We start from the raw sequence: 17,269 nt of genomic DNA, 5'->3' as shown, positions 1-17,269 counted from the left end.
GCGGCCACTTCGGGCAGGCCCAGGGGCCGCAGAAGGTGAAAGGGCCCACGCCCAAAGCTGTGGGACCGGGGCTCTGCCCTCATCCCGGCCGCTCACAGTGCAATGACCCTGGGCCCGTGGCTCTCTGGGGGGATGCAGACCCTGATGCCATGTGGAGGCCCGGCTCCCACCTCTCCCTGCACCCCTCGCTGCCTGCAAGCGGCCCTGTGGGCCCAGAGGTCTCTGAGCACAGCCCCGTTCCTCCTCCCTAGAGCTCCCCCCTGAATCCATGAACCCCATTCCCAAAGCCCCCTCCCTCTCTGCAGCCACTAACCCCAGCCCCCGTCAGAGAGGGCAGGAGCAGGCCAGTGACAAGGACAGCAAGTACCACACGCCCTGCGAGCCTGGAGAGGAGTGCATGCAGCCTGCCTGCTTCGTCTTACTTAATTCTCATGAAGGCGCTTGATCCCATTTTGAGGATGGAGAGTCTGAGGTCTGGAGACTGATCTGCCCAGAACCATGCGCACAGCCAGCAAGGGGACAAATGAGCTGGGATGGGCCCAGACCACCTACTCCAAAACTCAGCAGCAGTGTCCACGTCTTGTCCGGCAGGAACTGGGGAGAGTGGGAGGGACCCAACAGGCAGACACCCCCACATTTCCTAACCTGGCACCCCAGGCCTCAGGACTCCGTAGGCCAGCCAGTCCCCAACAGCCTGAGAGGTGGTGGCTGGGAGGGCCACTGAAGCCCTGCCTACCTGCTCCTGCCCCCAGGAACCCCAACAACAAAGTGAGCATGTATTGAGCACTCTCTGTATATATGCCAGGAGCAGGGCACTTTATAGGATCAATCCTAGGAGGAAGGTACTATTTTTATTCCCATTTTACAGAAGTGTGGCCACTCAGAGTAGAATCTGGGGTTGGATCCAGGCCTGGGCCCACATGCCTGACCCCTGTGTCACCCCATGTTCCAGCCCTGGGAGTTTCTCTGCTCTGACCCAGTGACACCAAGCCGATACCCAGGAGTGTCAGACAGAGGCAAGACGGGCCTCCTTCGAGTCCCTGCTTAACTCAAGGACTCCAAGGTGCCATCATTTGAGTCACCTGCTCTCCGCTGCCAACCTCTCCACGGCCTGCCTCTTCCCAGGATGCTCGACACTCGGGATCCCCAGCCAGCTCCCACCTCCATCCTTAAAGTGCAGCCCTGGGTGGGGAGGGGACGGTCTGTGTCTCCCCTGACCTCAGCTAATATCCTCAAGATGAGGAGCTGGGTCTCAGCCTGAGGCCCAGAGAGGGTGTGGGATTAGCCAGGGTCACACAGCAAGTCAGAGGCAGGAAGGAGAGCTACGGCCCTTGGCTTTACCTCACAGATCAGCACAGTCTGCCCTCCCTCCTGTGTTTATAAACACTGAAGCTAGGTTGGCTGAGCTGTGCCTTTCCTGAAGGAAAGGCATTTGGGATTTTTAGCAACTTCTAGAATGCCTCAGGCCTTACCAACCATGCAGCCCCAGTAGCCCTCTGGGCCTGCTGTGTGTAAACACTCCTCTCTCCATCCCCTGCAGGAGCCCAGCACCCTCCGCAGGCAATGTCCCCATTTCACGGATGAGTAAACAGAGAGCTTCATCGGGTGCACAGGACCACTCAGGGTCAGGGTGCAACCCACAGCGCCTTGCTTCCCAACCACAGAAGATGCCCTCCCAGAGCCCCTGCCCAAAATCTAACCCCTTCCTGATCTTTAGGGACTTTCTTCCAGGAAGTCTTCCCAGAACTCAGGGAGCCTCCACGCAGAGGGACTGTTCCTTGTTCCCACACTCCCGAAGCCGACTGAGCCTCTGCCCTCAGACCTGGGCTCCTGGGAGACAGGGGACTCCCTGAAGTCAGGGCTACGCCTCCCTCAGACCAGGATACTGATGGCAGAGACTTTCTTCTCACTATGACGAGGGACTCCCTGAGGACAGGGCCACTACACTCTCCTTCCTTCAGACTAGGAAGTACCGAGGGTGGGACGCCCACCCACACAGCCGCCCACCCAGAGAACACTCGGCACCCATGGCACAAGCAGGACCCCTCCTCCTCTCTCTCTCCCTCCTGGCAGTCCTCCAGGCCTGGCCCGTACCAGGCAGCCTCCTCCCCTCCCCCGGGCCCTGGCCATGAATCCCACCTCTGTTGGGCACCACAGACCCCACTTTCTCCTCCCCAAACAAATGGGGTCTTGAGTAAGCCACTGGGACTGCACACAAGGCCAGATCTATTCCCGGGGCTAATGTCGCTGCCAGCAGGGGGCCAGGGGGCGGGGCGGGGGGAGCCAGGCTGCGAGGAGCAGGCTGTCTGGGCCACAGCCTCTCTTAAGGCCCAGCCTCCAAAATCAGGGCCAGGGCTCTCTCAGCTATGTCCTGGTGGGGCTACAATCAACAGCCCACTCCCTGGGTAACATCAGAGCAGGCCCACCCCAGACACCCTCATCATGCCTGCCCTGGCCCGACACAATGCCAGCAGGAGCCTCTGAGCCCAGGTCCAAATCCCTGCTCTGTGCCCTATGGAGAATCTCCCCCAACCTGAGTCAGGTCATCTGTAAAATGGGCACAACAACCCCTTTCCACCCGGGCTGATGCGACTGCGGAGGGGGACAGACAGGAAGGCCCCCGGCACATGGCCAGTGCTCAAAGGAAAACGAGGCTCCTTCTTTCTTTGATTTTTCTCTTTTTAGGGGGTGGCACAGGCAGAGGGGAGAGCACAGGCTGGCAGGGCAGAAGACGGCCCTTTCCAAGCGCTTGAAATGTCTCCTATTCAGAAGTGAGAAGTGCATCCCTCAGGAATGAGCAGCGGGGCCTCCCAGCACTGGGGTGATTCAGCAGTGGCTGTTTTTCTACCCTGAGGAGAGGGCCTTGGAGTCAAGCCTGCAAATCGAAGCTCAAAGCCCACTGCCTCCCAAAAGCCTATCTAGATAAGCCAGGATATCATCTCCATTTTACAAACAAGTAAACTGAGAACACAGAGTGGTTAAGTAATGGGCCTAAGGGCACACAGCTAGTGAGCAGCAGCTGAACTGATCGCTTCTGACAATTCAGGCTGCTACAGAAAGCTCTTCCTTACGGCCGGAGCCTCCCCACGTCCCCAGCAAGGTAGCGAAGCACAGCAGAAAAAGCACTGAACCCAGAGTCAGCCCAGTTGGGGCTCAGAAGCCACCCACTTTCTGCTGTGTAGCAACGGCCACTTTACCAGGCCTCCCGGGCCTCACTTTCCTTGTGGGATAAATGGGAACAACAAGACTGGCGTTCCAGGGTGGCCGGTAGGGTTACCCACCACGTATTTATTGAACACCTACTATGGGCCAGGCCCCCTTCGAGGCATTTGGGATAGAGCAGGGTACATGACAGGAAAACCTCCTGCCTTCATGAGGTGACACGTGGCAGTGGTGGCAAGGCAGATGATAAATAAGCAAAAATAAAAATAAAAATAAAAATGGCATCAGCTTATGCTAGGGGCTAAAGGAAACACAGAGAAGGAAGAGACCCAGAGCCACAAATAGAGCGGTCAAAAAGGGTCTCCCTGGGGAACTGGGGACAGCCCTGTAACCAGCCCTGCAACCAGCCCTGCAAGCAGCAGTGAGCACAGGAGGAACAGCCGCTCTTGCAGAAGGAACAGCTAGTGTGAAGGCCGAGGAATTCAGGGAGACTCGGAGCCTGGGGGAAGTGCCCAGCCCCCCCCCCCCCAAGCTCCAGAAAGAGCAGCTGGTGGTGTTAACTGCTATAAACGCGCCTTGGGAGCTCCTTGCGCCCTGCCTTCCCCCTCTGGAAAATGGGATGCTGTGCAGATTCCAGGGAAGCCTGTCTGCTCCACTCACCCCCAATTCATTTTTATTCCTCCCATTTTGCAGGCGGGGAAGCTGAGGCTCCCCAGACCCCACAACCCATAAACGGTAACCTGAAGATGGGAACCAGGGTCTCATAATCCCAAACCCTGTGTCCTGCCGGCCTCCTGGGGCCTCACGAGTCCCAGAGCACTCACACACTCACTCCCTCTCCCCCAGGTTACCCCGAGACCATGCTGTCAGAAAGTCTCTTGAGATGAACAGAGGTCTGGGCCTCGCTGGCCCCCTTCTGCCATCTGGGGCCAACAGCCCCCTCTACCCCCGCACCTACCCCCACTCACCCCCCCACCCCCCCACCCCCGCCCAGCTTCCTGCAGGTCATTGGCAAGGTAGGGAAGGGCTCATGGGTTCAAAAGAGCAGCTGCTGCTCCAGGAAGCCCCTCCCAGGCGGCAGACCCTGTGCTCACATGGGCAGAGTCAAGTGGAGTCTCATCGCATCCAACATACAAATACAAAAACTGAGGCCCTGAAAGAGAAGAACCCGGCCCGGGGCCGCCCACCTGGAGAGCAGCAGAGGCTCTGAACTCAGGTCTGAACTCAGAAAAAGAGTCGTGCTGTCACTCACCCTCCAAATCAAATATCCTCAAAGTCCCCCTTTGGGCATTCTTTTCCTTCCATCATCTGGCCTGTCCCCTGGTAGTGGGAAGGGCTGGCCCTGAGTCCAACTCTCCCAGGACACCACCAGCCACTTGCCAGGCACATTGCACCCAGGCCGGGGTTGGCCGAGCAGGCTCAGGATGCTCAGACCCTGCGAAGGAAGCCAGGAGCCCTCCGAGTGAGGTGCTCCTGCAGGCCCCTGGAGCAAGCAGCCAGGGAGTGTCCAACCGGCACACCTGGTTCTATACTGGCTCAGCACCCAAGGTGCTGCATGACTGTCAGGAGGCCCTTCTCTCCAGCCTTGCTTCCTACCATCAGGTCACTTCCTCTGGGGCTCAAGGGTCAACAGGAAGGGAGCAGCAAGGCAGATCACCAGTGAGAAGTCACCTCTGTCCTCCCCCAGGCAAGTCAAAAAATCATTTTTCAAAGTAATTATGAGGGTGGTGGTGGCTGACACCTATGGAGAGTCTACTACGTGCCGGGAGCCACACCGGGACCATCACACACATTATCCCGAGTGCCAGCAAGCCCCCGATGCATGTGCATCACCTGCATTTTACAGCCTGGGAAACTGAGGCACAGGACCGTAACAGCTGTAAGTACCCGAGTCAGGATTCAAACCCAGGACTCTGCTGTTCCATGCTGCTTCCTACTGGAATTTTTTAAGTGAACTGTTTGCTTAGGCAAAGTACCTAGCCCCCCCCCCCAGGGAAGACAGAGATAACTCTCAGTGGGTGGTCACAGAGGGGCAGGCTTCCCAGGGAGGAGTCAGGACTGGGGAGCTAGACATCTGGGGAGGCAGGGGCTCAGGGGTCCAATCCCAGCCCCAGTGCATGCCTGCTGTGTGACTGTGGGCAAGGTACCTCCCCCGTCTCAAAGGCAGGTGTCAAAGCCGGGTATCCCGGGGCAGAGCAAGCCTGAGGGCAGGGGGCAAAGTCACTTGGGGCCAAGGAGAGAACAAGCATCCAGATGGGGGACTTGTAGACTCAAAGACCCCAAGAGGCTCCAGGCTCCAGGAGGCAGAGGTGGGGAGCCTGGTACGGAAGTGAGAGGGAAGAAGAGGCAAGACGGGGTCTTGGGAGGGCCCTGTACAGTAGCAGGGTCCCCAGTCTGGCCCCAGGGACAGACAGGATGAGCATGGAAGGGACAGGCACAGCTCAGCCCCACCCAGTATGCCTTGCTCCCCAGGGACCCCACTTAACCCCTGGCCGGCAACCCCAAGTCCACCCCAAGTCCACGCCGCAGCCCCTCCCCTCCCTGCCTCACCCCCACCAACCCCCCCACTCTCTCCCTGCAGGGCACCGCTAGGGCACCCACCACCAGCCCTTCCCCAGGGCCGTCAACACCTCGGCAGCCACAGCCCCTCCACGTGGGGACCACCGCGCCCTGGAGACGGCATCTCCCTCTCCTTAGCAACCACCAACACCCAGGCCCAGACAGCCAGCCTCCTCCCTCGTCTCCTCCTCTCTCCATGGAGACCACAATGCCACAGAGGCGGCTCCCTCGCCAAGGCAACCACCGTCACTCAGCACCCGCCCGGACCACAGCTCCCTCCACGTGGCCACCACCAACACAGCCACGGTGACAGTGACAGCCTCTCCTCTCGGGGCAGCCACCAGCCCCAGCCTAGACCTAGACAGAGCCGCTCCCGCCCGCCCGCCTGCAAGCCCGCGGCCTCCAGCTGCCTGACGGCTCCCCCAAGAAATTCCAGACGCTGGATCAGACCCGGTATCGATTCTGACCTGCCTGTCTGTGCTCCCAGCCCCTCAGGCTGGCCCCCAACACATGAAAGCCCCCCCACCGCCCGAGGGAGGAAAGGAGACCACCTGGAAGCCGACCCCTGCCCCAGGCCGTGTGCAGGTGCCCCGGCCCTGCTGGGGCACAGGCAGGCTTAGGGCAGGATTGGGCCTCCTCCCACCCACCACGGGGGGCCTGTCCCAGCTCCTGGAAAGGCCCGCCGCCCTGCCAGCTGCCTCACAGCCCGGGGAAGGGATGCCCGGGAGGAGCCGGTGGGCGCCCACAGCCAGGGGCGGACAGGGCAAGGCAGGAAGGGACCCAGGGGAGCCGGGCAGGCCACGCTCCAGCACAGGTCCCAGGCCAGGTCATGTGAGCCGGGCTCACACAGCCACACAGTCGCGCACAGTCAGAAGGACCCTGTCCTTACCGATGTCTGCAGGCTAAGGGGGGCCCTCCGGCCCACGAGGTCTATCCCTGGCCTGGTCTCAGGGAGGCTCCGCGCTGGCGGCGGCAGCAGGAGCAACGGGGTCTCAGTCCCGGTCTGGCTCAGGCGGCAGCAGCTTCTCACCCAGGTCTTCTCCTTCTGCGAGGAAGCGAGGGGGAGAGAGGGGAGGGAGGGAGGGAGGGAGAGGAGAGGAGGAGAGAAGGAGGGGGAGGGGGCAGCAGGAGGGAGGGAGGAGGGAGAATGCTGAAGTCTTGAAGGGTACACTCACTTCTTTCTTAGGTTTCCCATGGCAACCGAATATACCACAAATGAATATCAGTGTGAGAGAGAGGGAGGAGGCAGAGAGAGGGGAGGGATGGAGGGAGATGGAGGCAGAGATGGAGAGAGATGGGGCAGACGGAGGCAGGGAGGTGGAGAGATGGAGGCTGGGAGGTGGAGAGATGGAGGCTGGGAGACAGGGGAGGTGGAGGCTGGGAGGTGGAGAGATGGAGGCTGGGAGACAGGGGAGGTGGAGGCTGGGAGACAGAAGAGATGGAGGCAGGAAGGTGGGGGAGATTGAGGCTGGGAGATGGAGGTGAAGAGATGGAGGCTGGGAGATAGAGAAGATGGAGGTGGAGAGATGGAGGTAGGAAGATGGGGGAGAGGGAGTCTGGGAGATAGAGGTAGGGAGGCAAGGAGATGGAGGCAGAAAGATGGGGAGCGGGAGGCAGGGAGATGGAGGCTGGGAGATGGGGGGATGGAGACCTGGAGATAGGGAGATGGATGCTAGGGGGATGGAGTCTGGGAGATGGGGGAGATGAGGTTGGAAGATGGAGAAGAGGGAGGCTGGGGGGTGGAGTCTGGGAGATGGGGAGATGGAGGCTGGGGGGAGGGAGGCTGGGAGATGGGGGAGATGGAGGCTGGCCGGAGGGGAAGAGGGAGGCTGGCTACAGAAAGATGATGGAGAAGAGATAGAAGTCTGGGTCCCCATCCTCCCCCACAGGTTCGGGAGTGAGGGGAGGGAAGGGGCCACAGGACTTCTTTCAAGGCCTCCAGGTTCCCGGGAGAGGGGCAGCCCACGGATAGGGAGATTCTCTGGGAGCTGAAGGGACCCCATTCCTACCACCCCACCCAGCCTAGCCCATGGTCCTAGCACCCTGCAGGGGTGCTCCCAAGTCCAGCCAGACACCCCACTCAGCAGACCCAGGTGGGGTGGCCCCCACACCCTCCCACAGCCTGTCGCCAGGTGCTCACATACACAGCCCCTCCCTCCTCACACGGCAACCACACCACCTCCCAATGGCCACCCCAACACCGACCCCACCTAATCCTACAGCGCCAGGGAATGAGCACCTGTCCTAGCCTATCATCTCTCACTGATGCTCCGGCCTGCACCCCGCCCCCCAGCGTGCCCACAGCCTGCGTCCTGCCAGCTGCAGGGCTGCCGCGTAGACTCACATGCCCTAAGGGTAACATACCTGCCTGACTTCCACCTGAACAGACACACAGACTTCCAGACAGACGTGCCTCCACCCAACCTTCCTCCATCTGGGTGCACAAGTGCACATGCATACACTCATCCTCTTCCCCCAGAGGCCCCTCCTCTGTGTGGCCCCCACCCCCCACCAGCCCAGATGGCAATCCCAGCCCTGCTGCACAGGCAGGGGCTCACACCTTGGCCCCCTCCACACCGCCATTCATAAACACACGTAGCTGGCAGCTGGCCGCCTCAGAACAGAGGCACACGCACGGGCCCCACTCACAGGCACAGAACGAGGACCGACCAGCTGGCTCCTGGAGAGGGCTCCGGGGCCCAGGTCCCCAGGGGTACCTCCCCCCACACTTGACTCTGAGCCCCCACACACACACTATACCCTCACACACACACCAGCACCCACAGGACCCCCAGGCAGCAAACAACAAACCAGAATTTCACATTCCCTCCGACATACGTGTGCACATGGATGCAGATGCACTGTACACAGCTGCCCACAGAACCCCGATACAGGGGCACCCCCTGGACACACAGACTCACACGCCCAGGGCCACTGCACAGACACCTGTCCACACACCCATGGAAATGCACTGGAGCCCACTCACCCTGGACGGCCCCCAACACACACAGGCTTCACCATACACACTCAAACATGCCCACAGGCACAGGGGCCTCGACACAGCCCCATACACTGTGCCCCCACACACCAGGAACCACTCCCTAACCCACCCCCCACCCCCTGCAGACGCAGGGCCCCCCACCCCCCCACAGGTGCAGGGCCACTATCCCAGGGCAGTTCTCAGGGGCGCCCCCAGCCCATCCACACCCACCTGACACACACACACCCCCTCACCAACAAGTCGCAGGCCTTTCGGGTCGCCCCTCCGCCCCCTTCCCAGGCACGCCCCGCGGCCTGCCGCCTGCCAGCCCCTGCCCTGCACCTCGGGTTTACGATCTGTGCACCGAGCTGAGCCCAGAGGCCGTGAAATTGGCTGAGAGCGGCAAGGGATTCGGTTGCAAATTCCAAGCACAGGGAAGTAAGGCAGAAACTGGCGGGCAGCAGGCCACCGAGCTGGCGGGAGGGGGGTACTGGGGCTCCGTGTGCACCCCCGCCCACCCCGCCATCATGCATGTGCCCTGCGAGGGCTGTGCAGGTGCACCCTGGGGCTGCCCGGGACGGGCCTCAGACTGGCACTAGGGATGGACACACCCCCAGACCCGCCTGGGCCAGAGCACCCACGGGATGACAGCCCTCAGGCCCCAGCTAAGCAACTCTGCACTGCCGCCTCCAGGAGGCCTTCTAGGCTCTCCATCCTCTTCTGGCTTCTCCACTCCCACCTCCACCGCCTGGCAGCCTCTGGCCTCTGATCACATGCACAACTCCAGCCTCACCTCCACCTGCGCTCTGGCACCAAAGGAAGAGAGAGGGAGGGCACGGTCTGTCCAAGATGCCAGGCAGGCCCTCTCCTGTGTCACTTCATCCCCACCGCACTTCAGGTCTTTACCAGCTGTGCAGGCTTGAACCTGTGCCCACCAACTCTTCTTGCTCCTTCGTCTGTCTATACAACAGGAATATGCAGAGGGTCGTTCTGGGGCTTTAAAAAGGGCCACTAGGGGCGCCTGGATGGCTCAGTGGTTGAGCGTCTGCCTTGGGCTCAGGATCAAGTCCCGCATCGGGCTCCCTGCGTGGAGCCTGCTTCTCCCTCTGCCTCTCTCTCTCTCTCTGTGTCTCTCATGAATAAATAAATAAATAAAATCTTTAAAAAATAAAAATAAAGAGGGCCCACTGAGCAAGCTTAGAACTGCAGTCGGTGACCGTGGAGACAACTAGTCAGTAGAGGCCTGGCCTCGCCGCAGACAAGGGACCGCACTTCTGTGAGCCCAGGCTCCTCTGAAAAATGCAGGTGGTTTGCTGCCTCCCCACCTATGTGGGAAGATCCAGAAGATGCAGCCTCCTCGGCTGCCCTCCAACCAGCAAACGTGGGTGAATTAATATTCTGGAAATGCATTGAAAATGCAGGTTCCCGGGGGCACACGTCAACCTTACTGAATTAAAACCTCAGCAGCTGAGGCCCAAGAATCTGCATTTTTAACAAACACACAAGAGACTCTGGTGCCCACCCCCTTGCCTGCCCCCTGACAGAAAGGCTAACACTCACTTTCTTGGCCCAAAGTTTACGTCCTATGTGACTGATCCCTCAACTACACGCCAGACTCATTTTCCCAAAATCCACTCCGGGCTTTCCGACCTCCAGACCTTGGCTCACATGGTGGTCTCTCACCTGGCTTGCCCCCACCCAGAGTCCGGCTGGACCTCTGTCACTGTCCTCCAGCCAAAATTAAACAAGATAATGGACAGTGTTGTGTCCCATGCCTGGCTCACAGCAGGTGCACTGTCACGGGAATCCTGCCGAACCCTGAGCAGAAGTAGTTCCCAGCCTCTCCTGCCCAGCTTACCAGGCTGGCTCAGCACCTGACCCGCAACCTGTAGGGCCAGCCCCCTCGAGGTGGGGTCACAGACAACCAAGAACCCCTTGTCACCCAAGCCCTACTGTGTGCAGGCCTCACGCAGGGCGCTTGGCAGATGTTCCACATGTCCCATCTCTCTTCCAAGGCAGGAACTCCTCTCTGTGAGTTCCTGCCTGAGCCCCAGACCCAGTGGTTTTATCCCTGGATGAGATATGCTCGTGCACACACGTTTGTGTGTGTGTGTGTGTGTGTGTGTGTGTGTGTGTACTGAATGCGAAATGCACCAGTCAGTCCATCCTCAATAGCATGTAAATAAGAAGAACTTCTGCAAGTAAATTTTGAGGGCCTACCGGTCCATGCCTGTGTGGAGCTGCCGTACTCGTAGGAGACAGACAGGAAATGCTAAACAAGCAGAACCATGAACCCCCTCCTCCCAGGTAATGAGAAGCACAAGAACCAAGGCAGGTGGGCTGCCAACCCCACTGCCTGCGTCTCTCCACCATCCACGGAGAATTTCAAGGAGGACAAACATGGGCCAAGGAGGGAAACTGAGTCAGGCCCGAGTCTGGGGACTGGGCCCAGAGCAGACGGGTCAGGCAGCCCTTCAGAACTGCTCCCCACCTTCCCCAGGGAGAGGTGGAGACCCGATGTGCAGGTACACACACAGTCACACACACACACACACACTTGCACACCTATACAGTCACATACACGCACAGGTGCACACAGACACACATGCCCTGCCCCCTCCCAGCCCCTCTGCATGTTCCAACTGGGGAAGCTCCCAGCCCCTTCTCACACATCTGTGGGGCCCCCCAGCCTGGCTCTGGAAACAGTTTCTATGTATTTTAGGGGGTGAACACAGAAGCTGGAAGCAGAGGGAGGGATACATACATACACACACATACACACACACAGCCCAGGACCCACTCCAGAGAACCAGGCATGAATAAGGGAGACAGATGGGAAGGGGGAGGGAACTCATCTAATTGACACCTACTATGTGCCAGACACAATGCTCCACACTTGACATTCTCTTATGTAACCACACTGGAAAAGTTAGGAACCAGGCATCATTATCCCTACTCTATATTGAGGAAGCAGGGCTTCTGGAAGAAAACTTACTCTCCCAAGACACGCACAGTTAAAAAGAGGCAGAATTTGGACCCTGGGGCCCTACTCTTTCCGAGAGTGAGACAGAAGGAGGATATGGCCGAGTGGCCCAGGGGGGGACCACAGCTGAGACAGCCTTGAAGCCTGGGGAAGATACTGATCTGGGAGCAGCATCCCTTCCATCACCCAGGTCCTCTGCCTACAGAGGACCCACTGTGTGCCGGTGCTGTGCTCGGTGCCACAGGGATGCACAAGAGAATGTGCTGCTGTCAACAGGGATGTCACAGGTCACCTGGTGGGGGAGGGGCACAGAGGAGCTTGGGACAGGCCTGAGGCTCCCCGCCTCTCTGTCCCTGCAGCCACTGCCACACCCACTGCTTCTCCTGCTGATAGATGAGCAAGGCAAGGCCCAGAGGGGTCCCTCAGTGAGGAACACCCTGAGATGGAAAGGTCCCCTGGCAAAGGAGTTCATCGATTCACGGTGCTGATATGGGACTTCCAGTCCTGGCTCCACTGCTGTGTGGCCCTAAGCTGGTCTGTAACCTCTCTGTTTCTTGTGTGGGAAATGGGGAGTAAGAATAGCTGTGCTGCAGAAGGTTCTGCAGGATTAAACACTTACAAAGAGCTTCATCCCGGGCCTGGCTCTCAGGCTCAATGAGTATTAGCTAATATCATGATTATTATCGTCACTGTAATTATTGCTGCCAGCGGCACCATGCAGCCTCGGCTTGCCCAGGTGGCTCCCTAGCCCTCAGAGCCTCGCTGGGACCTCCCTGGGGACTGTTTGCAGAGCAGAGGGGGAGGGGCTCTATTATTCCAACCCCCAGTCACCCCACCCACCCCACCGGGACTAGGGGCCTCCTGGTAATAAGTAATAATGGCAGTGACTCTGCCCCAGGTGCTAATTGAGCCACAAGAAGGTGAATTTAATAGGGGACTGGACTGAGCAGCGGGAGGCAGAGGATTGAGTTAACCTTCTGGACTACTGGTTAGGGAGCCTCAGCTTCCAGGCAATCCTGCCTCCTGGCTTTCTGCTCTGCATGGCCCAGGGTGCCACCGCAGACTTGGGGGTGGGGTGGGGGGCACAGACCTGGACCCAAGGGCACTGAAGCTGGACTGGGTGAGGGTAACCATGATGGGTACCTCCCAGCCCTGCGCGTGGATGCCACACTTTCACACTCGCTCACTGAGCCTGCAAGACAGCAGCCGCTGCCACCTCACAGACAGAGGAGAGAGCGGCTGACCCCCGTGTCACACACTGCTGCTCGCTGCTCGCTGCTCGCTGCTCGCTGCTCAGTGGTGGAGGTGTCACTGAACTGGTTCTGCTTCCCAAGCAGACATCCCGCAGGCTTCAGGGGATGAGGAAGCCACACTGGGGAGCGGGCATACAACGCACTGGAGAAGGCTCAGCAGCCAGAAGCACCCATTTCTATCACCCTGCCTGTCCCTGAACCTTGTCGAGTGGGAGAATGAACCAGACTGGACTGGGAGTCTCAGCAGCCTCTGCAGTCACCAGTGACCCCTGGGCCTTGGGCACTCCCCACCCCCACTGCACAGAGCTCTCTGTCCTTCCATTAAAAAAAAAAATGAAAGTGCCCTGCAGGAAGGGACCTGCCAATCCAGAGTGTCTCCCCGCACCCGCCAAGCTGGAGAAGGCAGATGGGGGCAAGTTCTCACTAAGGAATGAATCAACAGACAGCTTACTTTACCCTTCAGACCTCAGTTTGCTCATCTGTCAAGTGTCCGCGTGATGGCAGCCTGCCTGCCAGCCCCACAGGACGGCTCTGGGGATCCGAGGAGGGAAAGAGAAGTTCTTTACAAAGTTGGACTCTGAGCTGGGGGACGGGAGGCCGGGGGCCGTGGTGGACTGAGCCCCCACTGTGGGCCAGGCACCCAGCACCCCAAAGGCCCGTTGTCTCCTGGGACACCCCTCACCTTTCCAACCACCCCTGCCCCAGGTTCAGATGACAAACTGAGACCCAGAGAGGCGACAAGAATGCCAAAGTCACAAAACACAGAGTACAACATAGGACTGGAACTCTCGAGGCCCTGTCTCCCTGGCTGTGCTGTCACACACATTTACACACACACTCTCACTGGCTAACACAAATCTCCATGACCTAGCTGGAACTGGTGAATAGGGACTGCCAGGGGGAGGAGGAAAGGCACCCCATATGAAATGTGGAGGGCAGAGAAGATGCCCTATTAAGGCAGGATGCCTGCAGGAAAGGGGCTCCACATCCACTTGGGGCATCTGGAGAGGGACCCCTCACTCAGAGGCTCCATCCTCCTCCCCATCTCACCGCTCACACATAGGGGACATAACCAGACTCGGCCGCACCCCCCCACACACACACTGACATCACACCCTGAGGCTGCTGGGGGTGACCCCTTATCACTGCCGTCCTAGTGACGTCACTGGCAGCCTGGAGCTGATGTCACACCCAGAGGTTCTCACTGACGTCACACCCACAGGCCGATGCTGATGTTACGCACACTTCCCCCTGAGACCCCCTCCCCTGCAATTACTCCTCTTTCATGCTGCCCAGCGGCAGATGGCCCAGAAGTCCCCACCCACGTACACAGCTCCAGGGGCACAGCTCACTCCGGACAGGCGTTTACAGGCAGGGCCTGCGCGTGCATGCGCATGTGTGTGCGTTCCCCATAGGACACACGTTTACACACATGAGCAGGCCCACGTGCCCTGCTGATGGCCTAGACACAACACGTCCCACAGGTGCCCGACAGACCACGGGAACAGGTGTGTGAGCCATGGACACACATGTACACAGGCAAATCCTCCCAGCCCCACCCCCACGATGCAGCTCCCTGTATGAAAATGTCCCTCAATGACTAAATCACTAAATCAGGCAGTCGGGACTGGCGCGCCTTCTACCACATTCCTCCAGGTGTTGCCAGCACCCCCTCCTCCCCCCACCCCCCCACCCCAGCCTCTCTCCTCCTCCTCCGACAGCCTGGCCTGATGACGGCAACAGCCGCAGACCGGACGCGCGCACACACAGTCCAGCCCAACACCTGTGTCTCGGCAAGGGGACCCAGGCAGTGTCCCCCAGAGGCAGCCACTGGGGTAGGAAGAGTTCAGAGGGAAGGGGCGCAGCGCTACAGAAAGTGCCCTCAAGTACTAAGCCTGATGTTCCTCCGAGGCTAAGCCGAGGGCCAGCGCCACCATCCCCTTCTGATCTCTCTCCTTGGGCATGCCTGACACTCTGTGGCTGCTTCTGTCCTGGACACACGCCTCCCGAGTGCACACACATACACACGTAACCAGCTCTGTCCCCTCCAGACATTCCAAGGAAATCCTGCTGGGCCACAGACAGTGTGTGTGTATGTGTGTGTGTGTGTGTCCACCCTGCACACAGCCCTGTGTGCACACACAGGGCACACACATCCCTCCCCACGTGCACATAGCGCCCCACCAGCTAACACGCCCACCCCCCTGCCCCCCAGCTTTTGCCAGTTGCTGGAGTCCACACATGCAAACACACACGCAGCCCGGCAGTGGCCCTGGCCCTGCCAGAGCTGCAGTCTATGCCGGTCTCCGCCGCTTCCCAGGGCTGCCTCCCTGCTTGCCCCGCACCAGCACCACGGAGAAGGGGGCAAAGCCTTTGCAAGGGTCCCCACCCACCCAGGGGACCCCACTCCCCGGATCTGGATCTGGCCCTTACCAAACCCATCGCCCTCCTGCGGGTAAAGGGGGTAAAGCCCCACCCTGCCCCCTCCCCCCTGGAGCAGCAGCCATCAAACCCCCCTCACCGGCTGCGAAGACGAATTCCTCGGCCGGCAGCACCCCGTGAGAGAGGGGGGCGAGGGCCCCGATTCGCAAGGATGGGGGCTGAGAGGTGCGCTGTGGCTCTGCCGGTGCAGCCGTCCACCCTCCAGCCTCTGCACCACCCCCCGAAAATGCTCACCTCACCGCCGTCCTCCGCGTCCTCCGCCCGCCTCCGCCCACCGCCACCAGCACGCTCCGCGGGGCCCGGGGGCTCGCGGTGGTCCCCAGACCCGGGAGCCCCGCGGGCGGCGTTCCTGGCCCCATCCTCATCCTCATCCTCCGCCCCCCGCCGTGGCCCCCTGGCCCCACCCCCCGCGGAGAGGGCTGCCCCCGGTCCCAGCGCTCACTCCCACCGCCGCGGCCGCCGCGGGCGCTCGGGCCGGAGCAGCCACTCACCTCCAGCCCGGCCGGGGTCCGGGCCGAGCGCCGCTTCCGGAGGCGGCGGCGGCTGCGGGGCCTGCGCGGGTGTGAGTGCGAGTGAGTGTGAGCGCGGCGCGGCGCGGCGCGGGTGCGGGTGTGCGCGGCGTGGCCCGCGTGTGCGTGTGTGTCCGCGAGCCCGCGTGTGCGCGCAGACCCCCGCCCCCGCCTCGCCGGGCCGCCGCCGGGGTGGGAGCGCAGCGTGCGTCAGGGCCGCGGCCGCCGGTCTGTCCGTCCGTCCGTCCGTCCGTCCGCAGGCGCGGCCGCAGCAGACCCCGCCCGCGCTCTCCCGGCCCGATCCTTCCACAGACACGCGCGCACGCAGACCCGCGGCCGCGGGGCGGGGGCCGCGCCCGGCTCCAACGCCGCAGCTGCAGCGCCCGGGGAGGCGGCGGCGGCGGCCGCGGGGACCGCCGAGCCCCGGCCCCGCCCGGCCCCCGCCCCGCTCACCCCGCGGGCTCCGGTCCCGCCGCCGCCGTCGCGGGCGCATTCAACAGCTGGAGGCAAACTTGCCGCGGGGCGAGCCGCCCGGTGCGCAGCGCCCCCCAGCGCCCGCCCGGGGACGCCCGCGGCCCCCCGACTCCCCTGGGCGGCTGGACCCCTCCTCACCTCGTCCCGGCCGCCGCGGGCGGGGCGAGCTCGAGCTCGAGCTCCGCGCTCCACCGCGGGCGACCCGCCAAGCGCGGCCGCTGCGTTCCCATTTGACGGGCGAGCCAACTGAGGCTCCCGGAGAGGAATGACTCGCCCAAGGTCACGCAGCGAGCGTGGCCGCAGAGACAGCCTTAGACTTCAGATCTCTACCCTTGCGCGGGGGCTCGGGGCCGCGGCTCCCTGCCCTTGGCCCCCGACCCCTGCAGACTTCTTAGGCCCTGGCCCCTCCCCGGCCGATGCCCCCACACACCTGGGCCACCCGCGAAAGGGGAGAAGCTAGGGGGAGGAGGTAGGAGATGCAGAAAGTTCTGGCATCGGGCCCTGTACGCCGGCACCTGGGCGCACGAGCACCTCGTGGGGAGATTCGGCTTGTGCCCGTCAGACCCGAAGAAACAGGCGCCTTCTCTGGGCTCCCAGGACCCGCGAACCCACACGCTGAAGCCCCGCCTGGAGCAGGTCCTCTGTGTCTCCATCACTTCTATGGGGCGCATGCGCCAGGGCCCGTCCTCAGGTGGTGCTCAGCAGACCTGAGGTCCGCGCTGCAGGAGGGCGGCAGGAGCGTCCCGTCCAGGCCAGGAACGGCAGCGACTCCCCGGAGCCCCTGCCCGAGCTGAATCTCTGATGGATGAGTAGGAGGTGGTCAGCTGGAGAAGGTGGAGAGGGGTGTATCAGGCTGTGGGAACAGCCTGTGCAAAGGCACAGAGGCGTGAAACAGCCAGGTGTGTGT

At 61.3% G+C, this 17,269-nt stretch overlaps 1 protein-coding gene across 1 annotated transcript in view; it reads right to left on the bottom strand.

The window, feature by feature from the left end:
* Positions 1 to 15,919, bottom strand: part of ELFN2 (extracellular leucine rich repeat and fibronectin type III domain containing 2) — a 50,915-nt gene extending 34,996 nt beyond the window's left edge. Inside the window, exons 1-2 of the mRNA XM_041754381.1 lie at positions 15,871 to 15,919; positions 6,611 to 6,766 (exon numbers count right to left, since the gene is read on the bottom strand). The gene's annotated coding sequence lies outside the window, so the exon portion shown is untranslated. The remainder of the gene's footprint in view (positions 1 to 6,610; positions 6,767 to 15,870) is intronic.
* Between the last annotated feature and the right edge of the window lie 1,350 nt (positions 15,920 to 17,269).

This window comes from Vulpes lagopus, chromosome 5, assembly GCF_018345385.1.
Source record: "Vulpes lagopus strain Blue_001 chromosome 5, ASM1834538v1, whole genome shotgun sequence".
Lineage (NCBI taxonomy): Eukaryota > Metazoa > Chordata > Mammalia > Carnivora > Canidae > Vulpes > Vulpes lagopus.
This window is presented reverse-complemented; position numbering and strand designations above follow the sequence as displayed.